Source organism: Lichenostomus cassidix, unplaced genomic scaffold (assembly GCF_008360975.1).
Source record: "Lichenostomus cassidix isolate B80296 unplaced genomic scaffold, HeHo_3.0 HiC_scaffold_742, whole genome shotgun sequence".
Lineage (NCBI taxonomy): Eukaryota > Metazoa > Chordata > Aves > Passeriformes > Meliphagidae > Lichenostomus > Lichenostomus cassidix.
The window spans coordinates 68,814-90,296 of NW_028147286.1; the positions used below are offsets into that span (position 1 = coordinate 68,814).

The 21,483-nt window shown below is 49.7% G+C and overlaps 1 long non-coding RNA gene across 1 annotated transcript in view; it reads left to right on the forward strand.

Moving 5' to 3' along the window:
- The window catches only part of LOC146423447 (uncharacterized), a 169,903-nt gene that overhangs the window by 41,998 nt on the left and 106,422 nt on the right, over positions 1 to 21,483 (forward strand). Inside the window, exon 2 of the long non-coding RNA XR_014847530.1 lies at positions 6,974 to 7,116. This is a non-coding gene — a long non-coding RNA (uncharacterized LOC146423447). The remainder of the gene's footprint in view (positions 1 to 6,973; positions 7,117 to 21,483) is intronic.

The following is a 21,483-nucleotide window of genomic DNA, read 5'->3' on the forward strand; positions in this document are numbered from 1 at the left end:
GGCGGCCCAGCGCCGCCAGCGCTCGGGAGCCGGGCGGCGGCAAGCGGCCCGGGAGGCTCGGACGAGCGGACGGAGGAGCACCGGCCGCGGGAGCGCCGGCGCGCCCAGCGCCGCCGACGCTCCGGGGCCGGGCGGCGGCGGCGGCGGCGGAGGGCGGAGGAGCACCGACGCGGAGCGCCGCCGGCCTCGGGGCCGGGCGGCGCGGCGGCGGCGCGAGGGGCGGAGGAGCACCGGCCGCGGAGCGCCGGCGCGCTAGCACCGCCGCCGGTCCGGGGCCGGGCGGGCGGCGGCGGCGGGGGGCGGACGAGCGGCGGCGGAGGAGCACCGGCATGGGGCGCAGGCGCGGCCAGCGCTGCCCGACAGCTCGGGGCCGGGCGGCGGCGGCGGCGGCGGCGGCGGCGGAGGCGGTGGAGCACCGGCGCGGGCGCAGCGCGGCAGCGCCGCCGACGCTCTGAGGCCGGGCGGCGCGGCAGCGGCGGGAGCGGACGGCGGAGGAGCACCGGCGCGGGCGCTGGTGACCAGCGCCGCCGACGCTCCAGGGCGCCGGGCGGCGGCGGCGGCAGCGGCGGGGAGGGGCGGTGGAGCACCGGCAGCGGGCGCCGGCGGCGGCCAACGCCGCCGACGCTCAGGCCGGGCGGCGGCGGCCGGGAGCGGACGAGCGGCGGAGAACCGGCCGCGGAGCGCCGGGCGTGGCCAGCCGCCGACGCTCCGGGGCAGCCGGCGGCGGCGCGGGAGCGTACGACGGCGGAGAGCCCGCGGCGGCGGGGGAGCGGAGGGCGGCGGAGAACCGGCCGCGGAGCGCCGGCGGCGGCCGAGCGGCGGGCAGCGGCGGTGGACTGCCGGCGGCGGCCGAGCGGCGACGGCGCTCCGCGGCTGAGTGCCGGCTGCGGCGGAGCTGCGGGAGAGGTGGCGGAGCGGCGCCGGTGGAGCGGCGGGGGCGGCGGCGTGGGCGGCGGCGGCGACGGCGGAGCGCCGGCGGACTGCAGGTGAAGCCGGCGGCGACCCCGGTCGAGAGGCCGGTGGAGGCTGGGGCTCGGTTGCGCGCAGAGCGGTACAGGTTTCCTGAGTCGCCGGGGGAGCGGCGGCGCCTGCCGCCGAGGAGGGGGGGGGCGGCGGCAGCGGCGGCAGCAGCACTCGCCGCCGCCGATAGACAGGGGTGGGGGACCCGCCCGCCCGGGCTGCGTCTCCGGGGAGGGGAGGTGGATGTCCCGGCGGCGGCAGCAGTTTGTTTGCGGCGCAAAGGAAACGGGGACGGCCAGCCTCAGCTGCATCCCCGTGCCGGGAGTCTGGGGGGGGGGGCCACGCCGGCCGCGGCCGCGTCCTGGCGCCGGGAAGGGGGGGGGGCGCGGGCGGCGGCGGCAGCGTCCCCGCGCCGGGAACGGGACGGGGGGGGCACCGACGGCGGCGGCCGCGTCCCCGCACCGGGTCCTGCGCGCTCGCGGCCCGGCTGCTCGGGTGTCTGCGGCACGGACTGACTGCGGGCTGTGGGGGCTGTCCGGTCAGCGCGGCGCCTGGGCAGGTAAGAAGGAGATACTGGAAAACAGCACGTGCTCCACACTGAGTGGCACACACATACAGGAACGTCGGGGACGATGGAACGGGCAGGGAGTGGAGGACCTGCAGCGGCCGGCCACCGCGAGGCGTGGCTGGTGCCGGTGTTCGGGGCGCTCGGGTGGAGGCTGAGCCGGGACGCTGTGCAGGTGGAGCGGCTGCTGCCGGGACGGGAGAGTGCGTAGCCCTGTTGTGTGGGCTCTGGTGCTTTCGGTGTGTTTACCAGGACCTTGAGATGGAATAGTCGCTCCTTTCAGAAAAATGCAGTTTTTGGAACACTAGGTATGGCTTCTGGACTTTCGCACAGATGTACAAGCTGTTCGGCTGATGAGCATCACCACCCCCAGAAACACCTGGAGATGGTTACCTGATGAGCATCACCACCCCCAGAAACACCTGCTGACGGTTGCCTGATGAGCATCACCACCCCCAGAAACACCTGGAGACGGTTGCCTGATGAGCATCACCACCCCCAGAAACACCTGCTCACGGTTGCCTGAGGAGTAGCAACCCGGTAAGCAGCAGCTGAGTATAATAATATATCTAGTATATGTATGTTACATAAATTTTATGTATTTCATGTGGATATATGAAATATAGATATTATACATATCATATTTGGCTATAAAATGGGTAGTAGGTAATATATATTATCTATTGGCTATATCATATGTGGTATATATGAAATATATGGAATGTATGTTAGATATTATACATATAATATATATGGTATATAATGGAATTCATTTATTTGTATATGTTACTATATGTCTGATGTCTTGCATAGTATATATACATTTTATTTATAATATATATTTTATGTAGAAATATATATAATTTGGTAATGGGAAAAAAAAAAAAGACAGGAAAAAAAGGAAAAAGCACGGATGCTAGGGAACAGAGATGCACCCGAGGTGGCATGCTCCCTTTAAAAAAAAAAAAAAAAAAAAAATTAAAATTGAAATAAAGGCACCATGGCAGAGGAAAAGGAAAAGACATTGAGCAAACAAACCAAAAGCGCATGGAACCGGAAAAATAAAGGTGGAACTAGCTGTACATGAGGAGCAAAGCATTGAAATGAAGGTGGAAAACCAAAGCAGGTAAGAACCATCAGGTTTGTACGTGACTGCGGGGGCTAAGTGAATGTTTGTACTTGTCAAAGATGGTAAGTAGGCACACAGGGGTAAGAATGAAGTCATTGTTTCCTGGTTTGGGCACTTCCTTGCTGTTCAAGTGCCTGGTAATGGTATGCAGATGTAGCAGACAGCTCAGTTTTTTACTGTTTCTCTCCTAGACAGGTTTCTTTGAAAGTCACAAAGTTCTCCGAGGGGAATGCCTTAGAAATGCAACACGGCAGCCTGGAAGGGAGGTGAGTCCGCTCCTACGGCGTCCCGTTGTGCGCAGGTACCGTTTATGAAGGAGCTTATAACGTTTTGTATAAATGCCTGTGAAGGAAATGATGTGGAGAAGACATACTCAGGCGGTGGGTCCTGTCACTGTCACCTGTCAGTAGGTACGAGACACAGAAGGAGAGAGAGAGAGAAGAGAAGAGAGGAAAAGAAGATTGGAAGGACAGGTAGGGGCACATAACAGGACAGCGACAGAGCATATGACCGGGCCGTGGTTCCCGGCGGGCGTTGTGATGTGGGTTCATTCCTTCGGGGAAGGCGTGCGCCGATGCCCGGGCCTGTCCCCCTGGTAAAACTGGGTCGGTGTCTCGCGGCGGGCTCCAGATGTGTCGATGCGAATGCAGTGCTGTGGTGCCAGGCCTAGGCCTGCGGAGAGTGTGCGATGCGTCAGGAAATGCTGCTAGGTAACTGTGACGGGAAAATGGCGTGGCTGAGGACTGTGGGGCTGGGGGAGGCTTTCCACAGGTGGGCCAAGGAGGATAGCTGTGGCCTGCGTGAGACGGAAGCTTATCACGTGTATCCCGAGGGCTCCCGTTCCCCCCTGAGCTGCTGGACAGTGTATACAAACCTGCTTCCTGCGGGCATATCCTCTTCACCCGCTGCATACTGAGGCCTAGAAGATTTGAAGTGGAGCTGCTGGCTTTGATCTTAGTGCATACATACACAGCTGTCCCACAAGGTGAGATGACCTAGGAATAATTTTTCATGCTTGTAATGTGCTGCCTGACTGTCACTGCAAAGCAGCTGCGTGCAGGGAGCCTTTTGGATGGACTTGTATATGGATGTTTGGTTGAGAAAGATTTATGGGTCTATGACAGAAATCCCTAGAGTGGAATTTGATGTGCATTTCATGTGGATGTTTCGGTGACTGTATTCGTGTGCTTCACAGGGCTGCCTTCATTGCGAGGCTACTGCATCCCTGTGGAGCTACATCTGCTGGCACTGGGTGTGATTGTCAAGGCGGACGTGGAGAAGAAAGTGTCCTGCTGGAGCCTTCACCTCTGGCTGTCCTCGGTACGTGGATAAGGGAAGGTATGTGTCGTGTTTCAAACGTGTCAGAGTTGCCATACTGCACGGTATGTGTTGCTAAGAAGCGGACATGGAGCATTTTTGCTTTCATCCCTGTTTAGGCAGGCATTTGGTAGCGAGAGGAATAAGTGCCAAGAGATATGTGTGTGCATACACATCATCGTGCACAGCATGTTTACAAGCTTGGTGCAATAACTGTGGCACCTGTGAGTGGTAAGTGACGTGTGCGAGACGTGGGAGGAAGGTACTGGAAAGCGTGGCAGTTCTGTGGGGAACAAGTGCTACAAAGGCGATGGCCTTGAAATGCCAGGTAGCGGGCTGCAAGTGGGGTGACTGCACTCCTACAGTGGCCTGAAGTGTTCACACAGTGGTCCTGATGAAAGTGAAAACGTGCAGAGGATACCCTCGCACAGTGTGTCCTCTCACTTGGATTTCTTTCTAGGTATGAGACGCGAGGAGTGACAAAAAGACGCCAGGAAAGAAAAAAAAAGAGAGTGGAAAAGAGAAGACGTGCCTGCACAGAAAGGCTCACAGACCTATGGCAACACTGCGTGGGTCCTGAGGGCACCGTGACGTCAGGTAATGGACCCCGTAGCCACGGGACGGTGGCCGGAGTTGTCCCCCTGGGAAAGTGGGCTCAGTGTGTGGCGGCAGGCTCAGCATCTGTTGCTCGATATGCACTGCTGTGGTATGTGGCCTAGCACTGCGGACAGTGTGGAATGCATTGAAAACACCCTATAAGGTGCCTGTGACATAGGAAATGGCAAGCTTATGTCATGTAAGGGTAGGTGAGGCTTCCCACAGCTGAGGCAAAGAGGATAGATGTCTGTGGCACGGGAGCGGAGCTTACGGCAGGTACCCGAAGGCCTCCTGCTTCCCCCTGAGGTGGGGGAGAGTATGTACAAACCTAGTTCCTGCCGGCATGTACGAGCCTGGATCCTGCGAGCGTTTACTGTTCGCCCGCTGCATGCTGAGGCATGGACAATTCAGAGGGCGTTCTCGGGCTTGGGCATTATTGCCTACACGCCTGTCCCGGACGGTGAGATGGCTGAGAAGTAATTCTCCGTGAATATAACAAGGTGGCTGACTGTCAGTGCAAAGTATCTGTCTTGAGGGAGGCCTGTGGATGGAGATCTGTAGGAATGACGGAGTGAGGAAGGATGATGAATGTGTGACAGCAATCCCTGAAATGGAATGGTATGTGGGTGTTCAGGTCAGTACATACTATGATTACATGGCAAAAAAGACCGTGAGTGGCTTAGTGAGAAGGATCAAGTCTGTCAAATGACAGAGAAGGGGGCGATGAGGGGGTTCCTGATTGTATAAGACTGTTGTAAAAGCTTTAGGAAAGAAGGCAGCTTGAAATGTCTTGCTGACAGGTATGGCAAGGGATGTACAGGGTCAGTGACGGTATTTGTGTGTTTCACAGGGCTGCCTGCATTGCAAGGGTAATGCATCCATATGGAACAACGTGTGCTGGCACAGGGTGGGATTGTGAAGGCAGACATTTAGAAGAAAGTGCCCAGCTGGAGCCTTCACATCGGGATGTCCTCTGATGTGAATATGGGAAGGTATGTTTGGTATTTAAAGAGTGTCATAGTATACATAGCAGGAGGTATGTCTTGGTGAGAAACAAACACAGAGCACCTGAGTTTTCATACATGTTGAGACAGAGGTTTGGAACAGAAATAGAGAGGTGGCAAGTGATATTCTGTGTGCATACAGAAAACTATGCAGGTTGCGTTTACAAGCTGCATGCAAAAATTGTGACACCTGTGAGTTGCAAGTGACCCATCTAAGAGATCGGAGGTAGGTGCTTGAAGGGATTACAGTTCTGTGCAAAGTGTTACAAAGGAAATGGCTTGGAATGCAAAGTAGCACGCTGGGTGTGAGGTGAGTGCACTCATGCGGTAGCCTGTTGTGTTTCCATACTGGTGTTCATGACAATGACAAGGGTGTCTATAAACACCTCAGAATGAAATGAGGGGCAAAGGACACCTTCACACTGTGTGTCCTCTCCCTTGGATTTGCTCATAGGTATGAGACACAAGGAGCAAAAGAGGACAGAAAAAGAGCGGTGGAACAACAGATGGCCTCACGGCCAGGGACAGGAACAAAGCTTTATCGGCACTGCGGGAGTCACCGCAGCATCGGGACATCGATTCGTGGACCCTGAAGCGATGGCACTGTGCACAGGCCTGTCCCCCCGGGCGAGTGGGATCGGTGAGTTGCAGCAGACTCCACATCTCTTGCTTTCAATGCACTGCTGTGGTATGTGGCCTAGCACTGTGCAGGGCCCCTAATGAGTAGAAAGGGCCTGTAAGGTGCCTGTGACGTGAAAATGGCACAGTTATTTCATGTGCGGCTGGCTGAGGCTTTCCACGGGGGGGCCAAAGAGGATGCTTGTGTATTGCGTGAGACCGCAGCTTACCGCACGTACCCCGAGGCCTCCCGATCCGCCCTGAGCTGCGGGACGGTCTGTACGAACCCGGTTCCTGCAGGCACATCCTCCTCGCCCGCTGCATACTGAGGCCTAGTGGATTTGCTGTGCAGCTCCTGGCTCGGGTCTTAGTGCATACACAGCTGTCCCAGAAGGTGAGATGACCTAGGAATCATTTTCCATCCGTGTAAAGAGCGGGCCCATTGTCCCTGCAAAGCGGCAGTGTGCAGGGACACTTGTGGATGGAGTGGTATATGGATGTTTGCTGAGCAAGGACAAGCAGTGTGTGACAATTATCCCTGAAATGGAATGCTATGTGGATGTTTGGGCCACTGCAGATTCTGAGTATGTCACAAGAGACCCACAGAGTGGCTTAGTGAGAAAGATGAAGTATGTGAAATGACACAGAAGGGGGTAATGAGGGGATTCATGATTGTATAAGAGTGTTAGAAAAGCTGTAGGAAAGAAGGTGGCCATAAATGTCTCGCTGACAGGGATGGGCAGGGATGGACGGTGTCAGTGACGGGATTTGTGTGTTTCACAGGGCTGCCTGTGTCACAATGGTGCTGCATCCATGTGGAGCTACATGTGCTGGCACTGGGTGTGACGGTGAAGATGGAAATGGAGAAGAATCTGTCCTGTTGGAGCACACAGTTGTGGCTGTCCTACAGATGTGGATATGGGAAGGTATGTGTTGTGTTTGAGAAGTGTTGCAGTTGCCATAGTAGGAGGCATGCATTGCTGAGAAGCAAAAGCGGAGGGGTTGAGGTATTGTACGTGCTGAGGCAGAGATTGGAGAGTGAAAGTGAGAAGTGCAAAGAGATCCTCTGTGCGCATGTAGAGAATTGTGCGAGGTGTGTTGATAGACTGGGTGCGGTACTTGTGAGATGACACCTGTGATTTGTAAGTGCCATGGGTAAGACATGGGAGGTAGGTGCTGCAAGGAATTGGAGTTCTGAACAGAAAGAGTGCTACGATGGAAATGGCTTTGCAATGCAACACGGTAGGCTGCAACTAAGTCCACTCCTCCAGTGTCCTCCTGTGTGTACATAGTTGTTTTGATGGAATTTGTGACATTCTGTAGAAATAGCAGTGGAGGAATGAATATGCAAAGGAGATCCTCAGACAGTGTGTCCTCTCACTGTCATTTGTTAGTAGCTATAAGGCACAAGCACAAAGCAATGTGAGCAGTCCATGGGTCCCAGGAGCATCCTGAGGTAGGTTAATATAGCCCAAAGTCATGGGCCGATGGCCAGGCCTGTCCCCCTGGCAAAGCAGGGGCAGCATCTTGCAGCAGGCTGCAGCTGTGTGAATATATATGCCATGCTGCAGTGAAAGGCCTATCACTGCAGAGCATGTAGAAGGCATTGAAAGACCCTGTAAGGTAACTGTGACATGAAAATGGCATGGTTATGGCATGGGGGGATGCGTGAAGATTTCCACAGGTGGGCCAGGGAGGGTAGATGTTTATGGCCTGTGAGCACAGATGACAGCATGTAGGCAAAGGCCTCCCGTTCCCCCCTCAGCTGGGGGACAGTGGGTAGAAACCTGCTTCCTGCAAGGGTATCCTGTGGACCTGATGCATGCTGAGGCTTCAACAGCTTGGAGTGCAGCTGCAGGCTTTGACCTCTTGCAGAAGGTGAGATGAGGGAGGAATAATTTTCCCTGGATTTGATCAGCTAGCTACCTAGCTAGCTAGCTAGCTAGCTAGCTAGGTGGCTGGCTGGCTGGCTGGCTGGCTGGCTGGCTGGTGGGCTGGCTGGCTGGCTGGCTGGCTGGCTAGCTAGCTGGCTGGCAGGCTGGCTGGTTGGTTGGCTGGTGGGTTGGCTGGCTGGCTGGCTGTCAGTCAGTCAGTCAGTCAGTCAGTCACAGCAAAGTAGCTGTCTTAAGGGAGACTGGTGAATAGAGGTGTATATGAATGTTTTGCTGAAGAAGAATGATGAGTACATGATAACCCTCCCTGGAATGGAATTGTACGTGGAGGTTTGGGTCAGGAAGTAGGAGGAGTATAGAACAAGAAAGCCTGGGAGCAGGTAAGTGAGAAGGATGAAGTAGGTGAATGGGCTTAGAAGAAGGCACGGATGGGGTTATGGATTGTAGAAGAGGCTTGCAAAAGCTGGAGGAAAGAACATGTCTTGAACTGTCTCGGTGACAGGGAACGGGCAGGGATGTACAGGTTGCAGTAACAGCCTTTGTGTGTTTCACAGGGTTGCCTGTATTGCAAGGACACTACATCCGTGTGGAGCTCCGTGGACTGCCACTCGGTGTGATTGTCAAGGTGGAAATGGCAAAGAATCTGTCCTCAGGGAGCATGCAGCTCTGGCTGTCCTAAGCATGCTGATATGAGAAGGTATGTGTCACGTTTCAAAAGTGTTGCACTTGCCGGACCAGGAGGCATGCATTCCTGAGAAGCAAGCATGGAGCACTTGAATCTTGCTACATGCTCAGGCATAGATTTGAGAGTGAAAGAGAAAAGCACAAAGAGATACTGTGTGCACATAGGGAGAGTGATACTGTATGCACATAGGGAGAGTTGCACAGGTCGTGTTTACAGGCTCGCTGCAGTAATTGTGACACCTGTGAGGTCTAAGTGGCATGTGTAAGACACGGTAAGACATGTCTAGGAGGTCGATGTTGCAAAGAATTACAGTTATGAGCAGAAAGGGTGCTACGAAGGCAATGGCTTTGAAATACAGGACGGCAGGCCCAAAAGTGATGGAAATCCACTCCTACAGCGCCCTCTGGTGTCGAGGTACTGTTTAGGATGGAACTTGGGACGTTCTCTACAAATACCTGGGAAGGAATGGATGTGCAAAGGAGACCCTGGCAGGTTGTATCCTGTCACTGGCAACTGGTCTTAGGTTTGAAAGACACAAGGACAGAGAGGAAGAGAAAAAGAAGAGGGGAGGGACAGGTAGGGCCACAGGAACAAACATGGACAAAGCAATGTGAGCGGTCCATAGGTCCCAGGGCCATCCTGAGGTAGGTTAATATAGGCTGAAGTCATGGGTCAATGGCCAGGCTTGTCCCCCTGGCAAAGCAGGGGCAGCATCTTGCAGCAGGCTGCAGATGTGTGGATATACATGCATTGCTGCGGTGCAAGGCCTAGCACTGCAGAGCATGTGGAATGCATTGAAACACCCTGTAAGGTAACTGTGACATGAAAATGGTATGGTTATGGCACGTGGGGCTGGATGGGGATTTGCACAGGTGGGCCAAGGAGGGTAGATGTTTATGGCCTGGGAGCACAGATGACAGCATGTAGGCAAAGGCCTCCTGTTCCCCCCTGAGCTGGGGGACAGTGGGTACAAACCTACTTCCTGCAAGCAGATCCTCTTTGCTCGGTGCACAATGAAGCTTGGACCATTTGGAGTGCAGCTCCAGGCTTGGACCTCTCCCAGAAGGTGACAGGAATGAGGAATAGTTTTCCCTGAATGTGATCAGCTAGCTAGCTAGCTAGGTAGCTAGCTAGGTAGGTAGGTGGCTGGCTCACTGTCTGTCCGTGAGTGAGTAAGTGCAAAGTAGCTGTCTTGAGGAAGACTGGTGGATACAGGTGTATATGAGTGTTTAGGTGAAGACGAATGATGACTATGTGATAACCCTCCCTGGAATGCAATTGTAGGTGGATTTTTGGGTCAGGAAGTAGGAGGAGTATGGAACAGGAAAGCCTGGGAGTGGGTTGGTGACAAGGATGAAGTAGGTGAATGGGCATAGAAGGAGGCACTGAGGGGGTTATGGATGGTAGAGAAGTGTTGCAAAAGCTGGAGGAAAGAATGTGGCTTGAAGTGTCTCTGTGACAAGGAACATGCAGGGATGTACAGGTTGCAGCAACAGTATTTCTCTGTTTCACCAGGTTCCCTGTATTACAAGGGCACTACATGCATGTGGAGCTCCATGGGCTGGCACGTGGTTTGAGTATCAAGGCTGAAATGGAGAAGAATCTGTCCTCGGGGAGCATGCAGCTCTGGCTGTCCTAAGTATGCTGATATGAGAAGGTATGTGTCACGTTTCAAAAGTGTTGCACTTGCCGGAGCAGGAGGCATGTATTCCTGAGAAGCAAGCATGGAGCAGTTGAAATTTGCTACATGTTCAGGCATAGATTTCACAGTGAAAGAGAAAAGTACAAACAGATACTGTGTGCACATAGGGAGAGTGATACTGTATGCACATAGGGAGAGGTGTACAAGTCGTGTTTACAGGCTCGGTGCAATGATTGTGAGACCTGGAAGGTATAAGTGGCATGTGTAAGACACGGTAAGACATGTGTAAGACGTGGGTGTTGCAAAGAATTGCAGTTCTGAGCAGAAAGGCTGCTACAAAGGCAAGGGCTTTGAAATGCAGCACGGCAGGCCCAGAAGTGATGGAAATCCACTCCTACAGCGCCCTCTCGTGTCAAGGTAGTGTTTCTGATGGAACTTGGGACGTTCTCTACAAATACCTGGGAAGGAATGGATGTGCAAAGGAGACCCTCACACGGTGTGTCCTGTCACTGGCATCTGGTCTTAGGTTTGAAAGACACAAGGACAGAGAGGAAGAGAAAAAGAAGAGAGGAGGGACAGGTCGGGCCACAGGAACAAACAGGGACAAAGCAATGTGAGCGGTCCATAGGTCCCGGGGCCATCCCGAGGTGGGTTAATGTAGCCTGAAGTCATGGGTCGATGGCCAGGCCTGTCCCCCTGGCAAAGCAGGGGCAGCGTCTTGCAGCAGGCTGCAGATGTGTGGATATACATGCATTGCTGCAGGGCAAGGCCTAGCACTGCACAGCGTGTGGAATGCATTGAAACACCCTGTAAGGTAACTGTGACATGCAAATGGTATGTTTATGGCATGTGGGGCTGGATGAGGATTTGCACGGGTGGGCCAAGGAGGGTAGATATTTATGGCCTGGCAGCAGACGTGACAGCATGTAGGCAAAGGCCTCCTGTTCCCCCCTGAGCTGGGGGACAGTGGGTACTAACCTACTTCCTGCAAGCAGATCCTCTTTGCTCGGTGCACGCTGAAGCTTGGACCATTTGGAGTGCAGCTCCAGGCTTGGACCTCTCGCAGAAGGTGAGATGACTAAGGAATGATTTTCCCTAGATGTGACTAGCTAGCTAGCTAGGTAGGTAGGTAGGTAGGTGGCTGGCTCACTCTCAGTCCGTGAGTGAGTAAGTGCCAAGTAGCTGTCTTGAAGAAGACTGGTGGATACAGGTGTATATGAATGCTTAGGTGAAGACGAATGATGACTATGTGATAACCATCCCTGGAATGGAATGGTACGTGGATTTTGGGGTCAGGAAGTAGGAGGAGTATGGAACAGGAAAGCCTGGCAGTGGGTTGGTGACAAGGATGAAGTAGGTGAATGGGCATACAAGGAGGCACTGAGGGGGTTATGGATGGTAGAGAAGTGTTGCAAAAGCTGTAGGAAAGAATGTACCTTGAAGTGTCTCTGTAACAGGGAACAAGCAGAGATGTACAGGTTGCAGCAACAGTATTTCTGTGTTTCACCAGGTTCCCTGTATGACAAGGGCACTACATCCGTGTGGAGCTCCATGGGCTGGCACGTGGTTTGAGTGTCAAGGCAGAAATGGAGAAGAATCTGTCCTCAGGGAGCATGCAGCTCTGGCTGTCCTAAGTCTGCTGATAGGAGAAGGTATGTGTCACGTTTCAAAAGTGTTGCACTTGCCACAGCAGGAGGCATGGATTCCTGAGAAGCGAGCATGGAGCAGTTGAATTTTGCTACATGCTCAGGCATAGATTTGAGAGTGAAAGAGAAAACTACAAAGAGATACTGTGTGCACATAGGGAGAGGGATACTGTATGCACATGGGGAGACTTGTACAGGTCGTGTTTCCAGGCTCGGTGCAGTAATTGTGAGACCTGTGAGGTGTAAGTGGCATGTGTAAGACACGGTAAGACATGTGTAAGATGTGGGTGTTGCAAAGAATTGCAGTTCTGAGCAGAAAGGGTACTACAAAGGCAAGGGCTTTGAAATGCAGGACGGCAGGCCCAAAAGTGATGGAAATCCACTCCTACAGCGCCCTCTGGTGTCGAGGTAGTGTTTCTGATGGAACTTGGGACGTTCTCTACAAATACCTGGGAAGGAATGGATGTGCAAAGCAGACCCTCCCACGGTGTGTCCTGTCACTGGCATCTGGTCTTACGTTTGAAACACACAAGGACAGAGAGGAAGGGAAAAAGAGGACAGGAGGGACAGGTAGGGCCACAGGAACAAACAGGGACACAGCAATAGGAGCGGTCCATAGGGTGCCAGGGGCATCCTGAGGTGAGTTAATATAGACTGAAGTCATGGGCCGATGGCCAGGCCTGTCCCCCTGGCAAAGCAGCGTCAGCATCTTACAGCAGGCTCCAGATGTGTGCATATACATGCATTGCTGCACTGTAAAGCATGTGGAATGCATTGAAAGGCCCTGTAAGGTAACTGTGACATGAAAATGTTTTCTTTATGGCACATGGGGCTGGATGAGGGTTTGCACAGGTGGGCCAAGGAGGCCATGTTTATGGCCTTCGACAAGAGGTGACAGCATGTAGGCAGAGGCCTCCCGTTCCCCCCGGAGCTGGGGGACAGTGGGTACAATGCATATCCTCCTTGCTAGGTGCATGCTGAAGCTTGGAACATTTGGAGTACAGCTGCAGGGTTTGACATCTTCCAGAAAGTGAGATGAATGAGGAAAAATTTTCCCTGGATGTGATCAGCTAGGTAGGTAGGTAGGTAGGTAGGTAGGTAGATAGATAGCTGGCTGGCTGGCTGGGTAGCTGGCTGGCTGGCTGGGTGGCTGGCTGGCTCGCTGGCCGGCTGGCTGACTTTCAGTCAGTCAGTCGGTCAGGCAGTCACAGCGAAGTAGCTGTCTTGAGGGAGACTGGTGGATACAAGTGTATATGAATGTTTTGCTGAAGAAGAATGATGAGTACATGATAACCCTCCCTGGAATAGAATTGGACATGGAGGTTTGGGTCAGGAAGTAGGAGGAGTATGGAACAAGTGAGCCTGGGAGTGGGCTGGTGAGAAGGATGAAGTAGGTGAATGGACATAGAAGGAGACGGTGAGGAGGTTATGGATTGTTGAAGAGGCTTGAAAAAGCTGTAGGAAAGAATGTGCCTTGAAGTGTCTCTGTCACAAGGAACGTGCAGGGATGTACAGGCTGCAGCAACAGTCTTTGTGTGTTTCTCAGGGTTGCCTGTATTGCAAGGACACTGCATCCATGTGGAGCCCCATGGGCTGGCACTGGTGTGAGGGTCAAGGCAGAAATGGAGAAGAATCTGTCCTCAGGGAGCATGCAACTCTGGCTGTGCTAAGTATGCTGGTATGAGAAGGTATGTGTCATGTTTCAAAAGTGTTGCAGTTGCCATAGCAGGAGGCATGTATTACTGAGAAGCCAGCACGGAGCAGTTGGAATCTGGGCACCTGTTCAGGCATAGTTTTGATAGAGAGAGGGAAAACTACAAAGTGATAGTGGGTGCACATAGGGAGAGTTGTGCAGGTCGTGTTTACAGGCTCGGTGCGATAATTGTGAGACCTGTGAGTTGTCAGTGCCACGTGTAAGACATGGGACATGGGTGTTGGAAAGAAGTGCAATTCTGAGCACAAAGGGTGCTACAAAGGCAATGGCTTTGAAATGCAAGACGGCAGACTGGAAGTGACAGGAGTCCACTCCTACAGCACCCTCTTGTGTCAAGGTACTGTTTCCGGTGGAACTTGTGACGTTCTCTATAAATACCTGGGAAGGAATGGATGTGCAAAGGAGACCCTCACACGGTGTGTGCTGTGAGTGGCATCTGTTCATAGCTATGACAGACACAAGGAGAGACAGAGAGAAAAAGAGGAGTGGAAGGACACGTAGGGCCACAGGAACAAACAGGGACAAAGCGATAGCAGCGGTCCATGCGTCCCGGGGGCATCCTGAGGTGGGTTAACATAGGCTGAAGTCATGGGCCCATGGCCAGGCCTGTCCCCCTGGCAAAGCAGCATCAGCATCTTGCAGCACACTGCAGCTGTATGGATATATATGCCGTGCTGCAGTGAAAGGCCTAGCACTGCACAGCATGTCAAAGGCATTGAAAGACCCTGTAAGGTAAGTGTGACATGAAAATGGCACGGTTATAGCATGTGACAGTGGGTTCAGGTTTGCACACGTGGGCCACGGAGGGTAGATGTTTATGGCCTGCGAGCAGAGGTGACCGCATGTAGGCAAAGGCCTCCCGTTCCCCCCTGAGCGGGGGGACGGTGGGTACAAACCTGCTTCCTGCAAGCGTATCCTCTCAGCCTGCTGCATGCTGAGGCTCGGACGACTTGGAGTGCAGCCACGGGCTTTGGCCTCTGTGCGTACACACCTCTCGCAGAAGCTGAGATGACTTCATAAGAACTTTGCCTGGACGTAATCAGCAGCTGGCTGAATGTCAATACAAAGTATGTGTCTTCAGGGAAACTTGTGGATGGAGTGACATAGGAATGTTTGGGTGAAGAAGAATGCCGAGTGTGTGATGACCATCCCTGGAGGGGAATTGGAACTCTGCAGAGTATGGAGTGCATGCACTGTTGGACAGCCTTTGCTGCAGGCAAGTGTGAAGAAGCCGTGGAGATGGATTAGAAGGTATTAGAGTGGGTGGTTGCGGTGGGATGACATGGGTGGGTAAGAGATAGTGCACCTGATTGAGAATTTGTAGAATACTGTGAAACTTTGATGTGTTGCTGTGGCTGAGCAGGCCTGAAACCCTCCGCTGTGTCACGACTTCAACAGGCGGCTGGTGGGTAGGAGGCCCAGGAGGACGTGGCATCGGGCGCTCGGACTAGCACGTGTGCAGAGCCGTGCGGAAATGACTGACACGTGTGTCGTGTTCTCTTCCAGATGCTGGGGTTTCGCTGCTGCTGGAGTTGCCTATCCCAGCAAGGATATTGTGGTGAAGAGAAGAGAGAGATGCGTCTGTTCTGTTCCAAAAGGTATAGAAAACAAAATGACATGAAAGGCTACTGAAGGAAAATTGTTGTGACTGACTGCTACTGTTGCAAAATGTATCAGCTTAAAAATATTGTGTCACTAGTCAAAGGTTTGATTTGGGTTTCCCCTGGGAAAAGGAATTTTTGATTTCTTCCAGGGCAATGTTGTGCCACATGAGGTCTGGTGAATTCAGCATAGCAAGAGCTTGGGACTGACCCCCAAAGATAAGCACAAAGATAAGCACGGTGAACAGAACATCCAGCAGGAACATGTGGTTCTCCAGAAGACAGGATGGATATGACAAGCAGCTAGGCCAGAGCACCTGCAGCAGGGCTGAAGACATCCAGGCCCAGAAAAATGACTGCTAAAAACAAGTGAAAAATGTCATTAGCATGGCAGACAAGGACATTGGAGTCCAACGAGAGATCAAATATGGGGACTTTGCTCCACTTTGGACTAATGAACACTGAGCCGATGCTTTCCTATTGGCTTTTACTGTATGCACTGTCTGAGAAATGGAGTAAGAGCTCTGTATTCTGGAATGATGGTCTCTGCACACCCGGGCTTTGGGGGGATGAGATGATTGCTGTGGTACATGCTGGGCACAAAATAAAGTCATGCCTTGAGTGTGTAACATGAAAATGTTGTTGGAGAGTTTTTCCATTTTTTTCTGCAGATTGGGTGACACTAGTAAACACGTGGCAGTAGTGTAGAGGTGGAAAAAAAACCCCCAAGACTGCAGAAGTGATCCCTGCAAAAGCACAGCAGGGGGTAAGACATGCACACAGAAGTGAATGCAGGCACGAAACAAGTGAAAAAACCCCAGCGATACACAGTAGAAGCCCCTAGGAAATACTGTACAATGAGATAAGCAAAATGGACGTAGTTGAGAGAAACAACTGTATATATGCTAGTGCTGCAGTATCCCCCAAAATATGTTTTGGTTTTCAAGAATCATAAATGGTGTTTTCAAAAAGTGATGAAAAGACCCAGTAAGATTTGAGAGAATGGTAATTTGTGCTAATACAGTTGAGGGAAAGCGTGTAAAAACCATGCACTGAACCTTAGGAAAATTCTCTAGCAAAGGAGCTCCAAAAATGGGGAAAAAAGTAAAACGCTAAAGAAGCAACGGCTCCCCTGTTGCCATAGCGACGGGCGGGCGGAGGCAGGCGTAGCTTAGGGCGGACTGAGGGGGCACCGAGGGGCGGGCTCTTGGGCGGGGTAGGGGGAGCGGCAGGGCCGTGGCTGTGTTCCGAGCCCCGTGACGTCGAGGGGCGGGGTGTGGAGACCACCGGAGGCGTGGCTTTGTCCCGGGCAGGGCGCCGACAGGGGCGGGGCCAAGGGAGGGACGACAGGCGGAGCAGTGGGTGGAGTACCGTGACGGACGCAGAATCGGGGGCGGGGTAGTGGGCAGGGCTTTGTTGACGTCATTGTGCGGCGAAAAGGATATGCCCCCAAAAAAAGGATTTAAAATTAAGGAGCCACTCTGGCTCGGTGGGTATGGCCTTAAGCCGGATCTCTGCACGTCAGGGGTTCGAATCCCACCGCGGGCTACCCCGTGCGTGCGCTAGGCGCGTCACGGCCCCGTAGTCCGGGAGCCCGCCGGGCCCGCCTACCCCCACTGGAACGTAAGTGAGGCACGTGTGCCAGAAGGTGGGGCGACACAGGCGGGCCCCCCCGCGAGGGGGGGCAGCCCAGGTGGGCCCGCCGCAGGGGGGGGCTGCCGCTGCAGCTCCCCGCAGGGGGGGGGGATGGCGCCGCCCGGACGGGCCGTCCCGGTGTGCCCCCCGGCATCCACCGCGCCGCGCGCGGCAGCGCGCGGCGCGCGCCGAAAATCGGGGGCGGCACGTGGTGCCAGGAGGGGGTGGTTGAGGGCACCAGGGTGCCAAAAATCACTTTTTCCACCTACAACGCACAAACAAACACTTCACCTTCAAACTCTCTCCATCCCAAAAAATAAATACTTCTTTACTCACATTTCCTTCTCTTCGCAAACTCCGCCTTCTTTCATGCCTTAACACATCTCACTCACACACACACACACACACACCCAAACACACTGCATATACATTCACCAACTATAACACACTCTGATTAACAACAAAAAAACCCTCTTCCCAAACTTTGCAAAACACTCCATTTATCCACCTCTTGCCTTCTCCAAAACTCACATCCTCTCTCGAAACCCTTGCCGCCTTGCTTACGCCACCGTCGCGGCTCCTTGCTTACGCCGTTCAAGCCACGCTGACGCTTCATCATTTACCACACCGATCCCTTCCTAAGCCACTTTGACCTTTCACCCCTCACGCTCACAACAACAAAACCTCACCTCTCACATCCTTCACCTTTCCAGTCGCACCTTTACTCCCTCAACATTTCTTCCACGTGCCACTTCCTGCCATCATGACTTCCCTGCAACCAATCGCTTCACGGTACCACTCTGAAAGACAAACGAAATTTAACAAGCATCTCAAACACCTGCATCTGGCCTCCAGCAAGCCACAAACCTCTTCCAACACCATGGCTAACTGACACCTGGCCACCTCTCTCCCATGGAAAATCAATCTCCCACCGCTTTGCCCGTCTGGTCCTCTCCCTACCGGTGCCGTGGTCGGGCCCAGATGCCTCTCATGTCTGACTCCGTGCGCTTTCTTCTCACGCATTGCCTATTAGGGCACGGGACTCATTTTAGAAAAGCGGATCAAACGCAACAAACAGCCGCTCCTGCTGCTCAGCCACCACCTTCCAGCCTCTCCCTCCTTGCCACTTGCTACACACCACTCCCTCAAGCCTGCTGCCTACCTGGCTCACCTTCTCCAAATGGCGTGACTTGGGCCTCCCCTTTGCATATGCTCTCTGAACACCTTGCCACTGGGTCCTCCATGCTCATCTCCTCCCTCGGCTACCCATTCGGCGCCTCAATGCAGAAAGTGCCCCGCAAATCAAACGCGGGATATATGTATGTGTGTGTGTGAGTGTGTGTATATGTATATCTGTGTATATCTGTGTCTCTATATATATACATATGTGTGTATATATACATGTCTGTATGTATATACATATGTGTGAGTATATATATATGTGTACATATATGTGTGTGTATATAGGTGTATGTGTATATATATGTAGGTGTCTCTATATGTATGTCTGTGTGTGTATATATGTCTGTGTGTATATATACATGTCTGTGTGTATATATATATGTGTGTGGGTATATATCTGTCTGTTTATGTATACATAACTGTATATATACATATGTGTGTATATACATGTGTGTGTATATATTTCTGTGTCTATACATACATATCTGTGTATATATACATATATGTGTATATATATTTCTATGTCTGTATATATATGTGTGTCTGAATATATACACATGTGTGTGTATATATACATGTCTGTGTGTATATATATGTGTGTGGGTATATATATATGTCGATGTATAGATACGTGTGGGTATATTTACATATGTGTATACATACATGTGTGTATATATATGTGTGTATACACAATATGTCTGTATATATACATATGTGTATATACACACATATGTGTGTATATATACATACATGTGTACATATCTCTGTGTGACTATATATATGAGTGTGTGTATATATATGGTGTGTATATGTGTGTGCGTACATATATGTGTGTGTATATATAGGAGTGTGGGTATATATATGTGACTGTGTGTATATATATATATGTGTATATAAATACATCTGTGTATATATATGTGTGTGTATATATATGTGTGTCTGTATATATACATATGTGTGTATATATACATATGTCTCTATATGCATATGAGGGAATGTATATATGTCTATATATATGTCTTTCTATAAATATGTTTCTATTTATATACATATGGGGGTGTATATATATCTGTCTATATACATCTGTATATATATCTGTCTATATACATCTGTATATATATGTGTGTGTATATACATCTGTATATATATGTGTGTGTATATATATATGTCTGTATATGTATGTGTGGGTATATATACACATGTGTGTATATATACATATGTGTGTGTATATATACATAGGTGCATGTATATACATATGTGTGTGGATATATATGTGTGTATGTGTGTGTATATATATGTGTCTCTGTGTATATACATCTATGTCTATACATATATGTGTGTGCATATTCTTTATGTCTGTGTATATATACGTGTGTGCATATATACATAGGAGTGTTTATATACATAGGACTGCATATATATGTCTGTATATATATACGTCTGTGTATATATACATATGGTGTGTATAAATATGTCTGTGTATCTGTATGTGTATATATATATGTGTGTATATATGTGTCTGAGTGTGTGTGTATATATGTGTGGATGTGTATATATATGCTGTGTATAAATATGTCTGTGTATCTCTATCTGTATATATATACATATGTGTGTGTATATATATATGTATGTGCATAAATATGTGTAGCTGTGTGTATATATATGCTGCATATAAATAAGTGTGTCTGTATGTGTATATATATACATGTCTGTATATATATGTGTGTGTATATATATATGGTGTATATAAATATGTGTGTGTATCTGTATGTGTGTATATATATACATATGTCTGTATATATATCTGTGAGTGGATATATATACGTGTGTGTATATATATATGGTGTGTATAAATATTTCTGTGTATCTGTATGAGTATATATATACATATGTCTGTATATATATGTGTGTCGGCATATGTGTGTGTGTGTGTGTATATACATATGGTGTATATAAATATGTGTGTGTATGTGTATGTCTATATATATACATTTCTGTGTATATATCTCTGTGTATGCATATATATGAGTAGCTGTGTATATATATATGGTGTGTATAAATATATGTGTGTATCTGTATATATATATATACATATATGTGTATATATATGTGTCTGTGCATATATATGTCTGGGTGTGTCTGTGCATATATATATATGGTGTGTATATTTAGGTGTCTGTATCTATATGTGTATATATATATATATGTGTGTATATATATGTCTGTGCATATATATGAGTGGGTGTGTATATATATATGCTGTGTATAAATATGTGTCTGTATCTATATGTATATCTATACACAGATATGTGAATATATATGTGTGTATGCATCTATATGTCTGTGTCTGTATATATATGCTGTGTATAAATATGTGTCTGTATCTATAGGTGTATATATATACATATGTGTGAGTATATATGTGGGTATGCATATATATGTCTGTGTCTATATATATATGGTGTGTATAATTATGTATCAATATCTATATGTGTATATATATAAAAATGTGTGTATATATATGTGAATGTGTATATATATATGTGTGTGTGTATATACATGTGTGTCTATCTATATATGTATATATACATATATGGGTATAATTACATGTGTGCATTTATATGTCTGTATATATATATCTGTGTGTATATATATCTGTGTGTATCTATATGTGTGTATATATACATATATGTGTATAAATAAATGTCTGTATATATATGTCTGTATATGCAGAGGTGTGTATATATATATATATCTGTGTATATGGCTGTATATCTGTGTGTGTGTATATATACATATCTGTTTCTATACACATATATGTGTGTGTATATATCTCTGTATATATGTGTGCGTATATATTTGTGTCTGCGTATATATATCTGTGGGTGTATATATACATGTGTGTGTATATATATGTGTCTCTGTATAGATATGTGTCAGTGTATATATACATGTGTGTGTATACATATATGTGTGTGGCTATATATGTGTGTCTGTGTATATACACGTGTGTGTATATATACAAATGTGTGTATATACATATGGTGTATATATATACTTCTGTGTAGACATACATATAGGCGTATATATACATATGTCTCTATATATATGGGTGTGTGTATATATATGTGAGTGTATATATACATGTATGTATATATACATATATGTGTGTATCCATACATATGTGTGTATATATATGTATCTGTGTGTATATATATATATGTGACTATATATATATATGTATGTCTATACATATAGGTGTATGGCTATATATGTCTGACTGTGTATATATACCT